Here is a 22,145-nt window from a genome sequence, read left to right as displayed (position 1 = left end):
TATTTATTTGTGTGTGTGTTTGTGTGCAAAGCACTTTGTAACTGTGTGTTTTTAAAAAGTGCTGTATAAATAAAGCTTTACTTATTTACTTACTTACACCGAGACACAAATATTATGTAAACTGGGACCTGCAGGATATACACACATTCACAAATAGGACCTTAAAAACTTACAAAAGCACATACTGCATGAGTTTATTTTCCAAATGCGACATATCAAGCCATCATTTGGACAACATGATGCTCATTTACTGTATCTGCACTCTATTACGGAACTTTTCTAGAGATGAATCGAGTCCTTTGCTGGATACCTTTGCACATAATGTCATGGCGGGTAATAAGGGTGTTCACAGACAACACTATGTATATCTCTTTCTACTTTCTTTCTTCTTTGGAGCAACTTGAGAAGAATAACAATTTGAGATAGTTCTTTAGACAAACACTGATAAATACACTGTGCAGCTGCAAAATAGTAGCAGAGCAGTAACATAAAAAGCTTTAGGGAAAAAAAAGTCTATAGAGGGTGGGTGTTGTGATACTCAAGTTACAAAAGATAAAATTTGGATCACTTTTAATCTGGTATTGATGCGTTCAATATGTTTGCTATTATTGTCATAAAATAGCACACATCACCACTGTTTTTTAACACTGCCTTAAAACATTAGCTGCTGCTTCTACTGCTGCTGCCCAAATGAACCCTTCCCTTGGAGAAGATAGTTGCCTTCTCTGAACATCTGTCTGGAGCCTCTGATGTCTGTATGTGTGTGATAGTGTCTCTGTGCATCTACTGTGTGTGAACACATGTGTAAGTGCACAAGTACTTATGTTTGTGTGTGTCTCTATTTATGTATTTCTGCGTGGGTGTGTACAGAAACAATCAAGTATCTCGGTCAGTGATATGATTCATGAAAATGGCACGCTGACTGGAGTCACACTGAGAGAGAACAGTCTGTTCTCCCAAAATACCTCATCTGACTAATATCATGGACGGAGAGCATGATGTGCCTGTGCACACGCACCAACACACACACACACACACACACACACACACACACACTTAAGAAACAATGTGATGTGGGCTCAGGTTTAACCTTCTTTGTATAATCTTTGGTTCCAATACAAAGGTGTCTTATTATTGTTGGGTTTGGTTCTGGACATGCTGTAGTCCAGTCCTCCAGTTCTTTTAAACTGATCTCAATTCAAATTTTATTTTAATGGTTTTGGTGCAGAGATGAATAGTGGATTTCAGTCATAAAATGCCTTAAGGCCATGAAAATGTGTACATTCTAGACCAGTTTTTTCTTTACCATTCAACTCTTTAGTTCTGTATGGTGTTTCTAGGATTTCTGACTGTTTGGCATAGACGTGTGTGACAGAATGTGACCTAGGACTATAAATAACATTCACAGCCTCAGTTCACTTTTAGACCCTCTATTGCTGTCCAGTTCTAGTTATTCCTGTCTAACCTCTGGATGACTGTGATGCAGCAGGTTAAATATATCTCTATACCTAAAAGGCTGGGAAGCGACCGACAAAGGCACTGTGTCGATAAACACACCTCCTCATTCAATTTGGTGAATGCGGCTTACTTCCACTTAAAGCAGCAACCGTCATAGCTGATTGATAAAGTCAATGTAAAACAACTTTACAGCTACAGTTCTTCTAATTTCCATTGTTGATTGGTTACCATTGCTTGTAAGGAAGGAAATTGTGGCTGTACTGAAGTATACTCAAAAGATGCCAACATCACTTTCAAACTACAAAGTAAATCATTTTATTCACAACAAATCAGGACCCACAATCAGGTTCCCTATTTCTGTCAAAATTTCAAGCTTCAAAATACCCCTTTACAAACTTATGTGGTGCCATCAGAAACACTTTGTCCAAGTTTTCCCATTTTGTGGTTCTTGCTCAGTTTCTAGAGGGATGGGATGACTCAGCAGATTATCATGCTGGCTGTAGCCAATTTGTAAACCATATTTGGGTCTAATGAGTTTCTCTACTTTTCAGTCATGGTGTCATATGTATCAAAGGGTGACTGGGCAGGCTATAAAATATGGCTCTGGTCCGAGTTTTCCTTTAAACCCATATTTCTGTTTTGTTCTGGAGTAATACTTGTTCCTGGTCTCAGTACTGGACATCTGTATGACAGAATGTGATTCAGTCAGCTATAAATATGAATGGCCTTTCTGCTCGGCCAGTCGCGCGGATTAGCAACCCTTCCTGCTTTTCCACTGGGCTCAAAACACACTGCAGCATGCACTCACACACAGACACATACACACACACACACACACACACACACACTCATTTTGTCTTGCCAGTTGCTCACTAGCACAAACATACTCACACTGGTAGAGAGATGCTGAGTGTGAGAATGGTGAGATGCAGCTGAGAATGGCCTGTCTGAGGCATACCGAAAACAGTGATTTATCTTCTCTACTCTCATCCTGTTTCTCTGTTGAAATCTCTTTATGTTTCCATACTTTTCTCTCTTCACACATGTACATATATTCTGTTCGATCCAGACAGATTTTGCCAGAGCCAAAGAGCTCACAGGCAGATAGAAACACACAAATTCATTGGCGTCGGTAAATGGTTTCAGTCCACTGCTTGCTGACATGTCAGAAAGATGTAGAGCTATTTGTGTTATATGCTATCATGCTACACTACTGGTAAGCTCTGATAATTTTACACACAAGATCACATACAGACTTTTGACAAAATATTTTCATCTTAAAACAAGGTCCACTTTATACCTATTTATGGTTCTCTCAACCACACCATACTGTCTTTATTGGCAAATGGAGTTTACTCACTAGCCAGTGAATTGACTCAGTTGTCTATAATGTAAGCATAACACTTCGCTCAAGAAACAGGTGGTGATATAAGGGACAGGAGATTGTAAGGAGATTGACTGTTCAAAGATGGTCTTTCGTGTCACATGTGAAGGGTCCACTTGATCCTTCTGCGGTCACCCACTGACCTCTGGCCTATGGGAACTATCAAATGACAAAGCTCTGTAGTGGCCATAGGAATTCTGACTCATGTCCATTGGGAGCCTGGTAGGAAGTTGGGTTACGTTATAGATTTTATAAAATGACACAGACAAAGGTTGTTGGTTGGAGTGGATGGGGGATTCAACAAAATAGCAAATTTTTAATCAGCAATTTTAACCTAAACACCAATCATTTCCTAACCCTAACAAAGTTGTATTTGTGATTAAACCTAACCAAACTTCAACCATAGCATTGTCAGATCATAAAACGGAATATAAACATTAATACTCACAAGCACTTTATTAGGAACACCTGTACACCTGCTTATTCACGCAATTATCCAATTAGCCAATCATGTGGCAGCAGTGCAATGTATGAAATCATGTAGATACAGGTTAGGAACTTCAGTAAATGTTATAGCTTTTGGAATGAATTTCGGGAGTCGAATATAAATCAAATAGTAAAAAAATTAATACTAATCGAATGCTGAAATTACTATTCGAATGTGTATTTTTAAAAATTTGTTATAAATGTGTTGGCTAACATTAGCAAATCTTGCCCTTCTCGTCTTGGCCTACTCAAATGTGAAAATTGTCACGTCTGGTGAACAATAAAGTTTTCTGATTCTGACTAAATGGAGATCTCATGTCAATGTGCAACCGTAATGTCACAATATCAGAAATGGCAGAAAGCGATGCACTCACAGAGATAACCACTCCTGATCATTTAAGAAGCGATGTGTGGAAAGTTTTTAGATTTTCGTCAACAAACAGAAATTAAAAAAAAAAACCCAAAAAAAAACAGGCCCACAGTAAAAAGGACTTGAGCCTGAGTGATGAGTGCTGCAGCCTGCAGTATGCGGTTTCGACACAGAGCTCCTATTTACGCTTTCATTTGGGCTTGCAGTGCATTCCGACCCAAATAACACATCACTTATTGATGTAAACAAGTGCATACGGACGTGGATTTATTTATATTTCAGTTAAGTGCGTAGTTTAATTACTATGATCCAGTACAATAAAAGGTTCTTTAATATTTATATTTAACGTTATTCATTTTGTGCTTAAACTTAATTATTATTTAGCGAGAGAGCTATCACCTGTTTATTGGTAATTTTGGAATGCCCTCTAGTGGACAGAATGTATAACAACCACATGCTGATAATGGCATTGGCAATGCATAAGCCTGTGTATACATAGTAAATATTAATAATAGGCTAAATTTGAGCATTAAAAATTCAAATATAATTCAAATATTAAAAATATAAGGAATTAAATCCGAATTGGATTATAGAGGCAGATTGACAGCACTAGTTAATGTTCACATCAAACATCAGAATGGGGAAGGATGTGATCTCAGTGACTTTGACCACGGCATGGTTGTTGGTGCCAGATAGGCTGGTTTGAGTATTTCTGAAACTGATGGTCTCCTGGGATTTTCACACACAACCGTCTCTAGAGTTTACTCAGATTGGTGCGAAAAACAAAAAACATCCAGTAAGCGGCTGTTCTGCAGATGGAAATGCCTTGCTGATGAGAGAGGTCAGAGGAGAACGGCAAGACCGGTTTGAGCTGACAGAAAGACTACAGAGACTTAGATAACCACTCTTCAAAACGGCGGTGAGCAGAAAAGCATCTCAGATTGCACAACATGTTGAACCTGGAGGCGGATGGGCTATAACAGCAGAAGACCACGGCGGGTTCCACTCCTGTCAGCCAAAAACAGAAATCTGAGGCTGCAGTCAGGCTCACCAAAACTGGACAGCTGAAGACTGGAAAAACATAGTCTGGTCTGATGAACCTCTATTTCTGCTGAGGCACGCAGATGGTAGGGCCAGAATTTGGCATCAAAAGCACAAATCCATGGACCCAACCTTCCTTGTGTCAACAGTTCAGGCTGCTGGTGGTGGTGTAATTGTGTGGGGAATGTTTTTTGGCACACTTTGTGTCCCTTAATATGAATTAATCATCATTTGAAGGCTACAGCCTATCTGAGTATTGTTGCTGACCATGTGCATCCCTTTATGGCCACAATTTAACTGTCTTCTACTGGCAACTTCAAGCATGATAATGCACTATGTCACAAAGCAAAAGTAGTCTAAAACTGGTTTCATGAACATGACAATGAGTTCATTGTACTTCAGTGGCCTCCCCAGTCACCAGATCTGAATCCAATAGAACACCTTTGAGATGTGGTAGAACAGGAGACCCACAGCACGAATGTGCAGCTGACAAATCTGCAGTCGACAAATCTGCAGAAATTATGTGATGCAATCATATCAACATGGACCAGAATCTCAAAGGAATGTTTCCAACAACTTGTTAAATCCATGCCATTAAGAACTGAGGCTGTTTTGAGAGCAAAGGGAGGCCCTAACCAGTATTAGTATGGTTTTCCTAATTAAGTGCTCTTTTGTGGTTCTAAAAACCAAAGCTCATAAGAAGAGTGAAGTATCTGTAACTACAGGGACCTTGCACCATTACCACCTATAGAGACAGCTGTGTGTTGTGTAAAAGTAAACTGAAAAAGGCTTGATCCTTGTTAATACCATCATACTGTCCCTTGTGAGCGTCACTTGTAGATATAAAAAGGGTATCTGCTCATGTAATTTCCTTAAGTACACTTGAGATGGCTAATATACAGTATCTGGGATAATGTTTTAAGGCATTGCTGAAGATTTCGTGAACTTTAGGTTATAATGACACTATTTAATGGCAGACCTACAACAAATGTGGCAAATTGTCATTCAGGCTTGTTGACCTCAATGTACTTTGTACTCATGTATGTTCTATGACAGATCTATACTTGACACCGGTCCTATATGTTAATACACGTGATTGGTGGGTATGATCTTGTTTCAATGAAAATACTAAGGCTGGTACATGATACTTAAAGAAGGAAAGAAGCCAAGAGCACCATCAGTGCCTTGGATTACCACGTACACCCTGCTAGACATACATGAACACTGTCACACCAGACAGCCACTTCACTCTCTATGACCAGGGGACATTTAAAAAGGAGTCTGATTGAATTAAGACAGTCATGTCTTCTTATCACCGGATTGAAGGTATCAATATATTTGTATTCACTAGTGTTATTAATAGCACCCAAGAGGCAACTAGACACCGTGGAATGGATTGACAAAACAGATCCCTGGGCTTTTAATAGAAGGGGATGGAAAACTACGGTCAACAAGCAGAGACAGAATGAGAGAGGAAAATCATGACACCAATACTTAGGTTCAAGAACAAGTTGGAGGCGGGAAAGGGGGGGAAGAGGAGAATTTCATAAGATTTTGGTATGGTGTTATATAACAGTGTTTGGGCAAGGTGATTGATCAAAAAGAAAAAGAACAAATGTACTATATGCATTATAACATATCAAAATGTGTATTCATTTATATACATATGTATAAGTGTTGGTTTTAGTTGATTTAAGTTTGGCCCTGGGTGGTTGTGGAAAATATTCTCTCATAGAGGGGTGGTAACTGTTTCTGACATTAGACAGAAGAGCCTGTGATTATCTGTTTCAAACAGACAAACAGCTCAAACTAGGGCAGACTAAACACATACACACACACAACAAACACAAACACACACACACACACACACACACACACACACCTCTGAGTATGAAGGGTTGAACAGTTTGCTTTACTACCTTTTCTTCACATTTCTGCTTTCATCAAAAGACAGGTGGTCATATAAATGAGTACAGAGGAGAATTGGAGTGCAAGGAACTGCTGAAGAAAGAGATCTGTATCAACTGTGAAACACTAGAGAACCAGTCCCACCTCTCTCTCTCTCTCTTTCTCTCATTCCATCCCATTACCACTGGCCATCCTGTGACTTATGACCTGTGCACTTTCTGCTTGTATTAGCCGCATCTAACTTGCCTACTTCTCTTATGCTGAGGAGGCAAACATCAGCTCTATGGGAAGTGCTCAGTAACATACGCCGAAGAACAAGGACAGGAGCAACATTCTCTGTTACAGCTCCCATTGAATTATATAGTATACTATTAATAATGTGTGTATTTACATGAAAAACAACCCCTAATCATTATTGCTTATTTTCAATATTAGGTACAGGATCATTAGATGTTAGATACACAGTAACGTCATCAACTAGGACATGAAGTTGAGAGTCCTGACCAGCTTCACAAGATCCAAAGTTGCTAGTTACATGGCAGACAGTGCACCTTTTAGACTGCAATATATTGCAAGCATTGGCTGATTAGTCTTATAAGTTATAAGTTTTCCCTTAGATCTCTAGTTTATACATCATCACTGATGGATACGATTGGGTGTGGTCAGACGTGTGCTCTGTCGCACCTGTAACCGCAGTGAGTTTAAGATGTGTGGGAGTAGTTGGCAAGAGGCACTCAGTTTTGCTCCTTTTGGTCACAGTCACATAGGTCCACCTGCCCTTCAGAGATTTATATATAATAAAGTTCAATGAAGGCCCATTCCATGACTGAACATATTCCCTGCATATCACACAGCTAGTGTATAGCATGACTACTAAGACAACACACACTAGCCATTTCTTCTGGGAAAAGCTCTGCTCTTCTTTCAGAATAAAACAGCTTTCACTTCCTGGGTATTTCTACATTTTTGATGCTTCATAGTTCAGTACTCTGGAATAAAAGTATGCAGTAGGCAGCAGAAGATGAGTGAAACACAGAGAGAGTGAGCACTAAAATGAAAGGAAGAGGGAGTATAAAATTACTAAAAGAAAAAGAAGTGAACTAAAACTTAACTTAAGGCATATTTGGCTGCTCTGTTTGCTAAAGCCAGCATGGACTTTTGAGTTGAGGTCTCATGCAAGTCGCTTACATTCTGCTGACGTGATGCACCCAGCTTCAACATAAGCTTAATCACTATATATCACTAAATTGAATATCACAGATTGGTCATTTATAACAATGTAATTGTCGAGAGTCAAGTTGGGCGTTTTCCAAGTGCTCTGCTAGTGTGATTGAACATCATAGCCACAGTTACTCGATTAGTTTAATTATTGTGCCTTTTGATAATCTGCAAAGAAAGTACTGTCGAATTGCCAATGGACAGCTTCACTAAATCTCAGCTTTCTAACTTTAATGTAAGATATCAAAAATGGTTAACTGTAATCAAATAATATGATGTAAATTCTGTCATTCTTTTGACAAAAAAGATGATCATGACACACAAGGAACAATCTATTTACGTTAATTCTATGAGAAACACCAGGCAGTGTCCTATCTATCTTTAGTAATTCCATGAATACAGCGCTGAGGGGCAAAACATGCTGTCCTCCTGCTAATGAAGCTTTCAGCCCTGCGCCACAACCACACAATGACAGCTGGCAGGGGAGGGGCAGGAACTACACGCCATGAAATAAGAGGGGGTAAAAATTGATTAGCAATTTTCATTTGCGCTAAGCTAAACAAAAGAAGGCTGCTGCCCTACTCTGCATATCATCATGGGGTGGGAGAGGAGGAGGGTGGGTAGTGTTGATGGTGTTGGGGTGGGATGGGAAGTGATCTTTCAGAGCTCAAGGCATCTATTGTTTAGTTAGAGAGGATGTGGGTGTGTGGGGGCAGGGGTGTGGGGGCAAAAGGGGATTCAGGATGGAGAGAGAAGGGGACTGAGACAAGGAGAACAGAGACGAAGGGAAACAGGAGAGATGTTGAGGACAGAGGAAAAAGAAAGGGGAAAAAGTGAAGGAGAGGAAAGAGAAAGAGGGGAATGACAAGAAAGCAGGTGGAGGATGAGTAACTGGGGTTAAAGAGAGTGAAAAAGAAGGATGGGAGCATTGGAACAGGGAGGTACATGAAGGAGAGGGTTAAAAGAATGAGGATAGAGATGAAAGATAGAATAAGGTAAGAGGACGAGAGAGGGAAGGAACAAGGTGAGAAAAGGGGATATTTATATATTTTTTTGCATTGGTTCATTTGACAGGACAATGCAGTGCCCCAGCTATAGCTTAAAAGTGTATTCTCAGGACTTCCCATTATGGTAGCTTGCTAGGAAGACGCAACTTTTAGTGCTCCACCACTTTCTGGCTTACATCCTGTTAGAACCCATGTTTTTATAACAAAACATTGTGTTTTATTCATGTCAAGGTGCCCGAATGTCGACTGCAGCAGAAAAATCAGTTCATCGTACAAAAATGCTGCAATCTAAACTAGCGAACTTTGGAACGCCCAAGCCAAACCTGGATGGTTTGGCAATGGCAGCTAATAAGAGCGAGTGAAACCAAACTGGAGGGAGCTAGCTCCGAGAAAATTCTCACTGCCATAGACACTTTGAAATTGCACTTCTCCATAAGACTTGATGGCATTCTAACAACATTAGAGGGAGTGAGGAAGGAGATAAGCAAAGGCTCAGAACGTGTTGCACAGGCTGAAATAAGAATCTCAACTACCCAGGATGACATGAGCGCCCTGCAAACTTAAGTGCAAACTCTTGAAGGTAAAAACAAGAGTGTAGAGGATAAAGTTGGAGACTTAGAGGTGAGATCCAAACTATCCAACCCAAGTGGTAAACTTGCCAGAAGACACCAGAAGGAGGGGATGCATGTGCATTTCTCTAAAACTGGATCCCAGAAACGTTGAATTTGGCACAGCTACATTCTAAGTTAATACTGGAGAGAGCTCATAGAATAGGTCAGAGGAGAGATTCCAATGCTCCACCAAGAACTCTCATCATGGAGTTCTTCAACTACAAGGACAGGATGGTTGTAGCAAAGGCAGCTAGAGCAAAGAAACAGAGATAGACTTGCCTGATGGTGAATATGGCAGTTTTTCCCCCTATATTCATTCTGCAGTGGTGGGGGCTTTTAAATCACGATGGTACAATGGTAGAGGCTCAGTGGTCATCGGCGATGGACGATGGCATTGCTCATCGGTTACTGATAACTACATCATAGCATGAGATTTTAATTGTATATTGGATTCAACAAAGGATCAACCATTAGGGATAGATAAATCACACACTAAGAGCAGGGAAGTTATACTTAATTTTATGAAAGAGTTAAACTAGAGGGAGAATCAAAACCTGATGCTGTATTCTTGCTTTTTTAGAATTTATCAATCTTATTCCCGTATTGATTACTTTTTAAAATCAGCAACTTTGGTTTCTAAAATTAAGGATTGCGACTGCAGTGGTATCTTTTTCTTGGATCATGCACCAATATCACTGCTTATGCAGATTCAAGGCTGATAAGAGACCCATCTAAATGGTGATTTCAACAAAAATGGTTGCAAATTTCAGATTTTCTCACCTAACTTGGTGAACAAATTGATGTTTTTTGTGAGACAAATGCATCAGAAACATCATTGTGTGTCAGATGGGAAGCTTTTAAAGCGTTTTCAGCTTCTAAAACAGTGGCAAGTCCATTAAGACTTAAACAAACATATTATGAACCAGGAGAAAAACCTGGAAGGATATTAGCTTGGCTCATCAAACAATTACAAAATGAAAGATCCATTACTATACAGAGCAGCAAGGGGGATAATATAGTTAATCTTACAGAAATAAATGATGCTTTTAGATTTTTTAATGAAGGTCTATATAATTCTAACAAAAATGTAGATCTGCAGATTCAAAAAACCCTCTTAGATGATCTCAGCTTAGATCCAGTTTGGAAGTGTAATTATCATTAGAAGAGGTCTCTGATGCAATTGAAAGTATGAAATCTGGGAAGGCTGTGGGGCCAGATAGCCTACCTATAGATATTTACAAAAATCCAAATTACAGACCCATCTTTTAGATATGCTATTAGAATCTTTTCAAAACAGGATCCTTCCACCATCCTTGAGGGAAGCCTTGATTACGCTGCTACCAAAACCAGGGACACCCTGCAATAGATGTGAAAATCTAAAACCAAGAAGTCTTATTAATTTGGACATAAAGGTGTTATGTAAAATCCTTGTGAAAAGGCTGGAAGGCATACTTTGAGGGATAATTGAGAAAGAACAAAGTGGGTTTATTAAGGGTCGCCAAGGGTTTCACCATGTCAGGAGGGTACTGAACATTCTACACAGCCAGAGGGAAATACCAAATACTGCTCTTCTGTCATTAGATGCTGTGAAAGCGTTTGATAGGGTTGAGTGGCCCTATCTTTTTGACGTCCTTGAATGCTTTGGATGTGGGGAAACTTTTACAAATGGGTTAAATTGTTACATACTGACCCCAGTGCAGAAATACTTACAATACAAATACAATATCAAAACCAACTAAGATCCATAAAGGATGTCGACAAGGATGACCTTTATCACCACTTTTGTTTATAATAGCAATAGAACCTCTTGCCATAGCTATATGGTCCTATACAGAGATCTCTGGTATAACTATAGGTCAAACAGATCACCGTATTGCTTTATATGCTGATGATGTCACTGTTTTTCTCAGAGACCTGGAGAGGTCCATTCTAGCCTTGTTAGAAGGGATTTTAAAAAATGCTAATTTTTCTAAATTCCAAAGAGAGTAATCTAACTGCACAAGTCTCCCAGTTTAAAGTTGTAAATCATTTTACATATTTGGGTGTAAACATACAACCCAATATAAAAGATGTGGTGAACTCCAATTATGATCCTATTATGGAATCAATTACCAGCTCAATTAATAGATGGACATCTCTACCAAACTCTTTAATTGGAAGAGTCAATATTCCGAAAATGAATATACTCGACAAATTGCCTTATTTATTCCAGAACATCCCACTGCCTCCTCTTTCAAATCTATTTTCAAAGTTAAAGAAATGATTTATACATTTTCTCTATAATAACAAACAACACTGATTACACTTATCCCTCCTGTACCTACCCTGTGATAGAGGGGGGTTCAAGTATCCTAATCCTCTCTGGTACTATTGGGCAGCTCAATTGATAATCGTTATATATTATTTTACAAATGACAATCCTCCTGCCTGGAGAGAGATGGAGTCCCATTCTGTAGAGCTATCTCTTCCAATATATAGTATATGTACTCAGCTAGTCTTAAGAAACTGTGAAAAAAACTACTAACCCCATTTCTAGGAACATGATTAATGTTTGGTATGAGGTGAGGAAATACCTGGGTGAACCACTTTCTCTCTCATGTTTTAGTCTAATTTGGGGAAATTAAGATTTCACTCCAGGTAGGTGGGTTTAGGACTTGGTCAGATAAGGGGGTGTAGAAAATTCAGAATTTATATGGGCTAAATGATGATAAACTGACTGAAAATGACAAAACTGTAATTTGAGGAGCTTGTAATTAAACATGACATTAGCTGGGAAATTTTTTTTCAAATTCTTACAACTCAGAAGCTTCATTGGAGCAAACCAAAAACAGCCACTATCTATACCTCCCTATTCACCATTAAAGAAAACTATTTTAAAAGGACAGTCATAATATCTGGACTATTTTAAAAGGACAGTCATAATATCTGGACTATTTTAAAAGGACAGTCATAATATCTGGACTATTTTAAAAGGACAGTCATAATATCTGGATATTATGACTGGGTCCCCTGAGTCTTCCAAAGCTAAACTTAGAGTTTGGAGAGAGTATTTATGGGAAGGCATTTCATTTGATGAGCGGGAAGATGCTTGCAAGGAAGCTCAAACACAAACAGAAAATGCCCATCTTGAACTTTTACAATATAATTGGCTGATGCGAACATATACTACTCCAGGAAAGCTAAATAATTGTAATGTAGTAATATAATAGTAATATCCTAGATTTGTGTTTTAAATGTGGACAATCCAAGGGAACATTTTTCCATTGTATTTGGGAATGTAATATGATAAAAAAAAAAAAAAGCTCTGGGAAGAGATATAATATATGATGGAAGAGATTTTATCAATACAATCAACTATGGAGCTCAAGTTTTTCTTATAAGGTTGTTATCCAAAAAAACATAATATAAGGAAGAAAGAGCAAATCCTTTTTAATCTATGTTTGTTACAGGCAAAACGGATGATAGCACTTTTATGGGAAAATGTAAATAAAAGTATTGGTGAATGACTAAAAGAAGGAACTAAGGGAAGAACAAGAGCTATTCAAAAAAAGTATGGGGTCCTTTTCTTAATTATCTTGAACACACAGACTTGGAAAGTATACTGTGTCAGTGGAACGAATTTGGAGATGATTGATATGCTCCTCTACTAGGAGCGGGATGGAAGCCTAGCATGCCTCACTTTATGTTGACTGTATGGTGGGATGAAGTTGGACATTGGTGATTACTAGCTGTAGGAGAAACATTTCTATTTTTCATTTCTATTTATTCCATTTTTAGGGTATTTTTATTTTATTTTTTATTCGTCTTGTGTATGTTTGTATATTGATATAGTTACATATCATTTATGTTTCTTGAAAAACTAATAAAGTGCCAAAAAAAAAAGAAAAAAAAGTGTATTCTCATCTGCGGTCCTGTGGTGGGGGCTGTTGTGCAATTGGGAGATAGGGAAAAAATGGCAAAAAGGAAATGGGGCGGGGGAAGTGTAGAGGGGTAGAGGAAAAAGGCATAGGGAGAGAAGAGGGAGAGCAGTGTCCAAGAGTTCATGATGGTGAATGGTCCAATTCTGAAAATTAAAGCTTGACCAGGACTGAGCCACAGTGCTCTTTGAAAAACAAAAGCAAAGTGGCAGGGTAAAAAAAAACGGCATCACCATCACTTTTAAGTTATTAAAGCCATTGAGTACAGAGGCTCTGACAATAGAGAAATTTGCCAACACTGAGAAATAAAAAACTGCAGTACGTGTGCAGTACTGTGGCCAAGCCATGTTGTTGTAGTTTTCTTGAAGGGTTTTTTGGCATGACCGGGATACGTGATGGTTTATTAACGGTGACACTAATGCACCTCTGTGTGTGTGTGTGTGTGCGTGTGTGTGTGTGTGCGCGTGTTCGCTTTCAACGGGTTGTCAGTAATTCTTTCTGTGGCTTAAGCACATGTGCTCATGCACATGTGCACATACACAGACAACCGTAACACATGCAAAAAGGAGAGAAAAACAGCAGCTGGTAAGTGAGTGAGAGGGGGAAAAATCAACAACTTTTAACCAAAACACTGTACACAACTCTAAATTTAATTTTCTGCAAGATTAAGCACAATAATGACTAGCTTTATAAAAACCCATAACTAATGGCTTCCAATGAGCCAATCTATAGGCATTGATCTGCTCAGTATCTCATAGACTTGCAGCACGAAGCCTATAAATGAAGGAGGGAAGAGGCAGAAGGAGAAAGACAAAAAAAGAGAGGGCATGATGGAAAAGATGAGAGCAGAGGAGGAGAGGGAAGGAGAAGAGGCGGTGAGAGAGACAGGTGCACAGAGAAAAGGGGAGGGCAAAGATGAGGGGAGAAGGATGAGAGGAAGACGAGAGGAGAGTACAGAGAAAAAGGCAAGGAGAGCAGAAGAAAGAAGACAAGAGAAGACATTTTCTGTGAAAACAGTATAACTCTAGTTTGGCTGTAAAGTAAAAACCAGGGCCAAAGACAATTGTTTTTCCTTCTAATACATAGTACTGGAGTTTGTATATCATGTGTCACATTAACAACAACATTTCACTGAACCTATAAACATCTTTTGTCTAGCAAATGAACAAAGTGCAAAACCATGAATGCCTTCGATGAGAGTCTTTCCAAATGTGTGAGCCATTATCCCGATCTGAATGATTATTGTGAATTGCCCCACTCTACGACAGTAGGTTTTTCGCCCTGCTTTTGAGTGTGGCGTCTCAGAACAGGTATAAATACTTTTACCTTCAGACATTGTGGGATATGTCCTAAGTAGCTTGTTTTGAGCATTACCACGCATTTGTTGACTGGTTAGTACTCAGTGCTTCTTATTCTAGATTTGACAGCTTATTAAAGGCTCAGTTTCTACCAAATGCACACCTCACATGTAAACAGGGACACTACATCCTCACAATATGTCACTGTTCTTTAAGATCACAATTATTATTATCTATCAAGTGGTTGCACTAATCCTGTAATAGCAGCAGTATCTTTGTGTGTAAAAAGCAGAAAGGAAAGGCACAACTAAACAAAAGCAACCCACCTGGAATTAAAACAATATGTCACAATAAAAATCATTATATTTTTTAAAAGGTTATTAGGGCAATCAGCTATCTAGTGGCATTCTACATGGCTAATCCTACACTTGACAGCTTTTTAGAGGCTCACTGACTAAGAACTAAAGGTGGTGGCATGTGAGGAGGAGGAGGATGGAGTGAAATGAAACAATCCTCTGCTTAAAACGCGCAGAAGCTTAAATCCGGAGAGGGCTTCTTGCGTTAATCCCCATGGATTAAGCTTCTAAATACTCCTATTCAAGCCAATTAATTCATGCATACAGTATATCTGTCTCCAGCTCTTTTCATGTCATTTAAGATGATGGAGGGCGACTTCCTGGGAAATCAGGAGGAGGTTGGATGTGTATCTACATTAATGCACACAGGGTTTCTCTCTTCATGACCACGCGGCTACGTACATCCTGGTGCAGCACACATACACACACACTACAATGCAGAGGTATACATTGAGATTTTAATGGGGAAATGATGGTGGGAGGGTGAGGATAGAGAGGGGCCTCCAAAAGTTGACTGACGTATTCTGACAGCTGAATACTAATCATGAGATCAACCTCTGGCTAAATCTACAGGATCTCACTGGGGCTTCTGGCTGGGAGAAGCATAAAAAGGATTAGCAGTAAATACAGAAGACTTTAAGAGAACAGAGAGACACCAGTGGACAGACTCAACAACTTGAAACAAAAGGTTGAGAGGAACAAGAAATGGAGCTATGAATCACAAGAGACATTTAAGTGGGCAACGAAGTAATCTAAAATTATAAAAATGAGTTTGGCTTTTTCAATGACAGTAAAACAAGCACAAGTACCCGAGAAGACACTCCAAAGGGAAGAAGGAAGAAAGAAACAAAAATGAAAATAAAAGCAGTCACTCCAAAGAAAGGCAGGTATGCAAAGAGCTTGAAACATCAGTGCATCATTGTCCTTTTTTGAAATAACTCTACTCTCATGTCTTTTAAATATCAGTGGATCTCCTGATATAGCAGATTGCTGGACCAATACACGTATACATGTCGCAGTTGATAGAAAGTAAGTAGGGTAGAAGAGGAAAACCAGGAAAGAACTATGACTGAAGAAGTTACGCAGTAAAATCCAACAAGTCCTCCAGATTAAATGACCAGATGCAAAACAATTACAAAATCACTGTTAAAAAACAATGATGTTTTATGGTGTGTCAACACTGTGGTTAAGGTATGGTTAGGTTTAGGTTCAAAAACCACTTGGTTAGGTTTAGGGTAAGATCATGGTTTGGGTTAAAATGATCATTTTTTATTAAAGTTAGAGAAATGTCGTGTGGGTTCAAGTTATTACTTCCTTAAAGTTAAGCCACCTTCATCATCATTGCTAAAATAATAACCATGGGGTTGTTTTCGGGCGACTGATATTATGGCCTATTGTGTCATTTTTCTGGGGAGGAAAGTCTCGTAAATTCTCTTTTAGTCTGTTCTACATTAATTAATTTCCTGTTTACAGTGATGTCACTAAGGATATGCTGTCCATAATGACATCATCAGGGCCTGAAGTGGACTGTAGTATGTAGTGTTTGAGAAGCCTCAAGTCTCTGATTACCAATCTGCGTGTGCGTGTGTGTGTGTGTGTGTGTGTGTGTGTGTGTATCATCAGGCTGGCAGGCAGCAACCACTGCATAGAGTATTAATAGGAACTCACATCACCCAGGCTTCCAGATAAATAAAAGCTCACATCAGGCCCTAGTCTGTGGTCAGCTTACATCCTGCAGACGATATTTAAGCCTTGGGGGTAATGGTATACAGTAATCTGATTACCAAAAATGTGACTGAAGTAACCACAGACTGACAGAAAAAAAGGTTAAAATATGAAGATTTAGAAATGTGCAGTAGTGGAATCAAAATATCATTTTCTATGTAGACTACACAACACTAAGATAGGTGACACACAGTGCAGAAAATGATGGATAAAGCTCACAGCTCAAACTGCTTCGGTGCAAAGACTCCAGCAACCAGGGCCCAACCACATACGGTTATATAACCAAACAAACAAGTAGAAACATGTGAGATTAATAAAGATGTGTCATTGGCTTCCCACTGACAGCAGATATTACTATTGGTGAGAACCGCTGTGAATATGTCCACTAGTTCCCAAATCTGCACCACTGACAGCTGCAGAATCAGCACCATGGAGCCCTGACTAAACCTGTCTTATATAAAATTGAGCCACTGGTCTGATTAGCTGGCTGTGCTCAGGGTCCATTACACTAAATAGACTTTAATGAGTTATTTCATACATGTCAACATCTAAATGGTAAAACATGGTGAGTTTACTGACAGAAAGAAAACAACTTGACATCAGTACATTAGCATGAGTGTACCCATGATCCTATGCTTCTCATCATTTCATTGTATATCTCTACTTAATCAAACTTCAGCATGGTGGACATTCACTAACACAGAGGTGTTTCTGCCTATATGCCATCACAATGTCCAGGGTAGTTAGACCAGGAAAACCAGCCTCTGATCATCAGCAATACAAAATAACTAGGTTTTACATTATTGAATCCCTTGGGGAAATTCATGTTCTGCATTTGACCCATATTTAGGAGCAGTTGGCTGGGCACACGGTGCAACACCCAGAGACCAACTCCACTTGTGAGCCGAGGTCAGTGCCTTGATCATGGCGAGGGTGTCCCTAATAGGAAACAGGCATGTGTTCTGGTAATTGGGGAACCAGTGCATCCAAAGGAAAACAATGCAAATATGGAGAAAACATGCAAATTCCACTAAGCTCCCAGTCAGCTCCTATTGTAGGTAACTAGGTGAGGTGCTAACCACTATCTGAATGCTTAACCTCAAAATGAAAAACATAGCTTGTGACGAATAAATCAGCAATATAAATGTGAATAAAAACTACTCATCATTTGTTAATAATAAAAAGTGACAAACCGATTTTCATTTTTAACATCCTATTATGTAATGTACAACTTAGATGAGTTCAACTTAACACAAAATGCATGCTTACAATTTTCTTATTATGAAGAGTGAGTAAAGTAGTAATGCTTTTAAGAACAGTATCACTCCAGGCACTAGACCTTTGAAATATTAAAATATAATAAGGAATCAATAAACAAAGACTATTTTGAGTTAGACAATATTGTTTCCACTAAAAGGTGTACAGTAGGCTATAGTTATAGTATTGCGACTTTTTCTGTCTGTGTTATTTAAATCAGAAAAGCAGCTTATATTTATAATATGATTTGATTGCACTGCTCCTCTTACCTGATATTCTTCTGGGTAATTGCTGTAAGGTGTGTTCAGGCCTCAGATACTGTAATAAGGTTAAATGAAAAATGATTGTAACTTTTTTGTCAGAGCAACGTATACTGCAACAAAAATAAAACAGACACCCATGGTAGGACACAGTATACAGGACTGACCAGCAGCAACTCAAGTGAATAGATCTGAACACTTTTTAATAATACTGATATGAATGGAAAACATCTCAAGTCTTAAAACTTTGCATCTCCACATGTCTAAGTCCTGGGCTCTGTCTCTCCTTATCCTCCAATTCTCTGTTTCTTTTAACACTCACCCAAACTCTCTGTCACTCTGATCTGACATCAGCCTCTCTGATTGGCCGACCCAGCTCGTGCACTAACCAGTGACATGCTTTAATTATTGAGCGGCTGACCTCAATTGGTTGGCTGGAACAGCCTAAAACACATTGCGCCACACACAGACACACTGCATGCACACACACACACACACACACAAACATTTGCACACCATGCTCTCACACTCACAATCACACTACATACTGCACACTTACATGCTCACCCTGGGGACAGTTTCTAAAGTCTAAATATATACCGTGGACAACATCAACTCTGCCTGTTACTCCTCGCAGTTCATTGATGCTAAGAGCACATTAGTTAAAAGAATTATGATGACAATTATTTACTCATACCATGTACTGTATACAATAGTACATTAAAATACATAATATTTATCATTCAAATAAATTAGTTTGTGCAATAAATTTCAGGCTGGTGACCTATTTAGCAAACCTTACCTGTAAAGACTAATGCAAGAGAGACTTTACTATATAAGCACCTCTTTTACTTGTTTTCCTATACTATGCCATAGAAAAAACATTTTTAAATTTATTTTAAAGTTAAATTTAGAATTTAGATGCCCCTGTTGAGTAACAGGTTGTAGCATGTTATGTAAACATAGTTATTTTATATACTCACTGCAATGTATAGTTACCATAAGAAACTGTGCTGTGGTACAACTGAAACTGTGGAACTGGGAATGTGGAAAGTATGTTTGATAGCAAATAATTTGGTCAAAGTAGAAATACGTGGATATGCAGGACATCCGTCATCAGCGATTTAATATTACTGATACTGTGCAGAATACTGTTGTAATAAACTGGAGCTCTCATAACAACACAGAAAGCAGAAATATTGTGCTTATATATAGTCTTACAAGGCTTACCTTTGAAGGTATAATGAATTAAAAGAATCAACATAATTTAAGATACAAGACTGATGTTGATAGGAACCTTGAATCCTGTGATAGGCCTTTCATAACTGGTGCCGCAGGAAAGAGAAATGATATATATCCTTTGGTATGCTATCCATGCACTTAGTATGCTATAATTTGATATGTAAATATATCCTGAGGAGTATGAGCTCTGACACACTTGTCTCCCTATAAATGATCAAACACAGTAGATGATACTGGACATATGATCCCCACATTGCCTCATAAGACATGATGCAACCCAGGAATTTTTAGATTAGGGTGTGATGGCATCCTACCTATGAAATGTATTTCCACTGGTTGCACTTCATAGTAAATGTGAAAGGAGAGGGTGTTTCATCTGCCCGCCAACCTCATGATGTCAGCCGTTTGGTACTTAATGTCATAAAATGGCACACGTCTTCAGTAATGACATACATTTCTAGAACGCTTTCAGAAACATGAGTGACATGTTAACGCTTATTATATTTTGATGAGTGTAACCCAACTGGGCTCCATGGCATGCTGTGTGGCTTGTGGCCTATGATTAGTTACAAATAGTTCAATGGGTCACACCGTTTGGCTCTGATCCCTAGACCACATAGGGTTCGAACACACAACCCCCAAACCACAAACCCATTTCAAGTACAGTAGCTGAATTCAAATCAGTTTGGCATGTAGTAATTTTCCTCTTTAAACCTGTAGAGTATTCATAATTAACTTCCAGGCTACTAAACAGTTTATTAACTATTATTTAGTATTCCTTACAGTAGTAGAACCACAGGTTAAACAGATTGTTCACAATTTTATTATAAACTCACTATGGACTTTTGTGAATAGTTACAGGTGGTTTCAAAGCTCCTGCATGATGCACAACTCTAACAAAATATAAAATATATACTCAAGAGTATAATTCCTTTTTACCATTGTCAATTTCCGCCTCAAAACAAACTATTAAATGCTGCAGATTTCAAAATCAAAACAGACAACTAAACAAGGCACATATGTATGCTAGCATTGACACAAACACACACACACAAACTAGTGCTATCAAACAGAGCTCTCAACATGTAGCTTCATGCATGCATGCTTGTGTCTATGAAGTTTGGCACTGTATTTCTTTGGTCCATACGGCGTTTTGTATTTGCCATAATCCCCTGTCAGCAACACTTAGGCAGGCAGACAATAGCAGAGAAGATCGGCAGCCAAACCCACTTCACTGTGAGCTTGGCAGGTCAGCGTGCAAGCAGCAGGTTACACACACACACACATATACACACACACACACAGGCACGCGCACGCAAACACACAAACAAACTAACAGTACTGTACATGCGCAACCATGCAATACACACACACACACACACACGCACACACACATAAAACACACATGTCCCGCTGAGATGCACGTTACTCACACCGTCTCCCGGCTCTCTTCAAAGAGTTGTGGTGCAGTTCTCAAGGACACGGCTGTCTGACATCTCCTCTCTCTTTCTCTCTCTCCTCTCACTCTGGCATACTCTCTCTGCCTCTCTCACACTCTCATTTGCCTCTTGGTTGCCACAACAGATGCAAGTGTGTCGCTGCCTTTCTCCTCTCCTCTTTACTCCTTCCTCTCCCCTTCTCTCTGTTCTCCTCTCTGCTCTCGGTCTGCAGCTGAGAGGCAGAGCTCATTCTCTAAGCCATGAAGCAGGGCTTCTCTCTTTTCTCAAGTGGCTGGTAGTATGAGAACGAGGAAGTGAGAGAAAGAGGAAGGGAGGGAGAAAGAGGAGGAAGGAGTGCTGGGCGAACTGACCAAACTGATGTGCCACTCCAGGACACCAGCGTTCTGCAGACAGTCAACCGGAGTCCTACTGCAGGAAAAACAAACAGCTTTACTGTAAAGCAGCAGCGGCAGATGCGGTGGAAGCATCACATATGTTTCAGTCATGTAAAAGAGACAGATGGACAGACACAATTATTTGGACTATGGACTGTATGCTGTATCCTTGAAAATATTAAACTGATTTTAGAGAAATGCAAGGTTGTCAGTCTGAAACAAAAATATAGTACATTTTGTCCTGAAAAAAAAGACAATAGAAGAATAGAACAGGTGAGAGGAAGGCCAAAAAGAATATGGATGAGAAGTAAAAATGAAAAAATGTTAAACTGAGAAGAGAAGAGAAGAGAAGAGAAGAGAAGAGAAGAGAAGAGAAGAGAAGAGAAGAGAAGAGAAGAGAAGAGAAGAGAAGAGAAGGGAAGGGAAGAGAAGAGAAGAGAAGAGAAGAGAGGAGAAGAGAAGACGAGACATCTCAACAAGACGAAAGGGGAGAAGTAGAGGGGAGGGTAGAAAAGAGGAAGTCTAAGTATTCCCCAAAGCCTTGCTGTCTTATCTGAAAAATGGTCCCTGCAGACCCGATCCAGAAAGAGGCAACACAAACAAACACAGAGCAGAAACAAACATCTATTTATGGAGGAGGGGGGTCCAGTTTCCCAACCACATTTGCTGGTATCTTTTTTGACAATGTTACCAATTCAGCAGTTTAAGAGTAAAAACTATGTTGAGGAGAGGAGAGGAGAGGAGAGGAGAGGAGAGGAGAGGAGAGGAGAGGA

General features: G+C 39.2%; 1 protein-coding gene across 2 annotated transcripts in view; it reads right to left on the bottom strand.

Annotated features, from left to right (window-relative positions):
* The window catches only part of esrrga (estrogen-related receptor gamma a), a 165,203-nt gene extending 143,525 nt beyond the window's left edge, over positions 1-21,678 (bottom strand). Inside the window, exons 1-2 of one of the 2 annotated variants that reach the window (XM_044346136.1) lie at positions 20,972-21,678; positions 18,306-18,354 (exon numbers count right to left, since the gene is read on the bottom strand). The gene's annotated coding sequence lies outside the window, so the exon portion shown is untranslated. The remainder of the gene's footprint in view (positions 1-18,305; positions 18,355-20,971) is intronic. The other variant, XM_044346144.1, reaches the window with a different exon arrangement.
* Between the last annotated feature and the right edge of the window lie 467 nt (positions 21,679-22,145).

Source organism: Thunnus albacares, chromosome 1, assembly GCF_914725855.1.
Source record: "Thunnus albacares chromosome 1, fThuAlb1.1, whole genome shotgun sequence".
In the NCBI taxonomy this organism is placed as follows: Eukaryota; Metazoa; Chordata; class Actinopteri; order Scombriformes; family Scombridae; genus Thunnus; species Thunnus albacares.
Note: the sequence above shows the minus strand (reverse complement) of the source record. Positions and strands in the feature narration are given on the sequence as shown.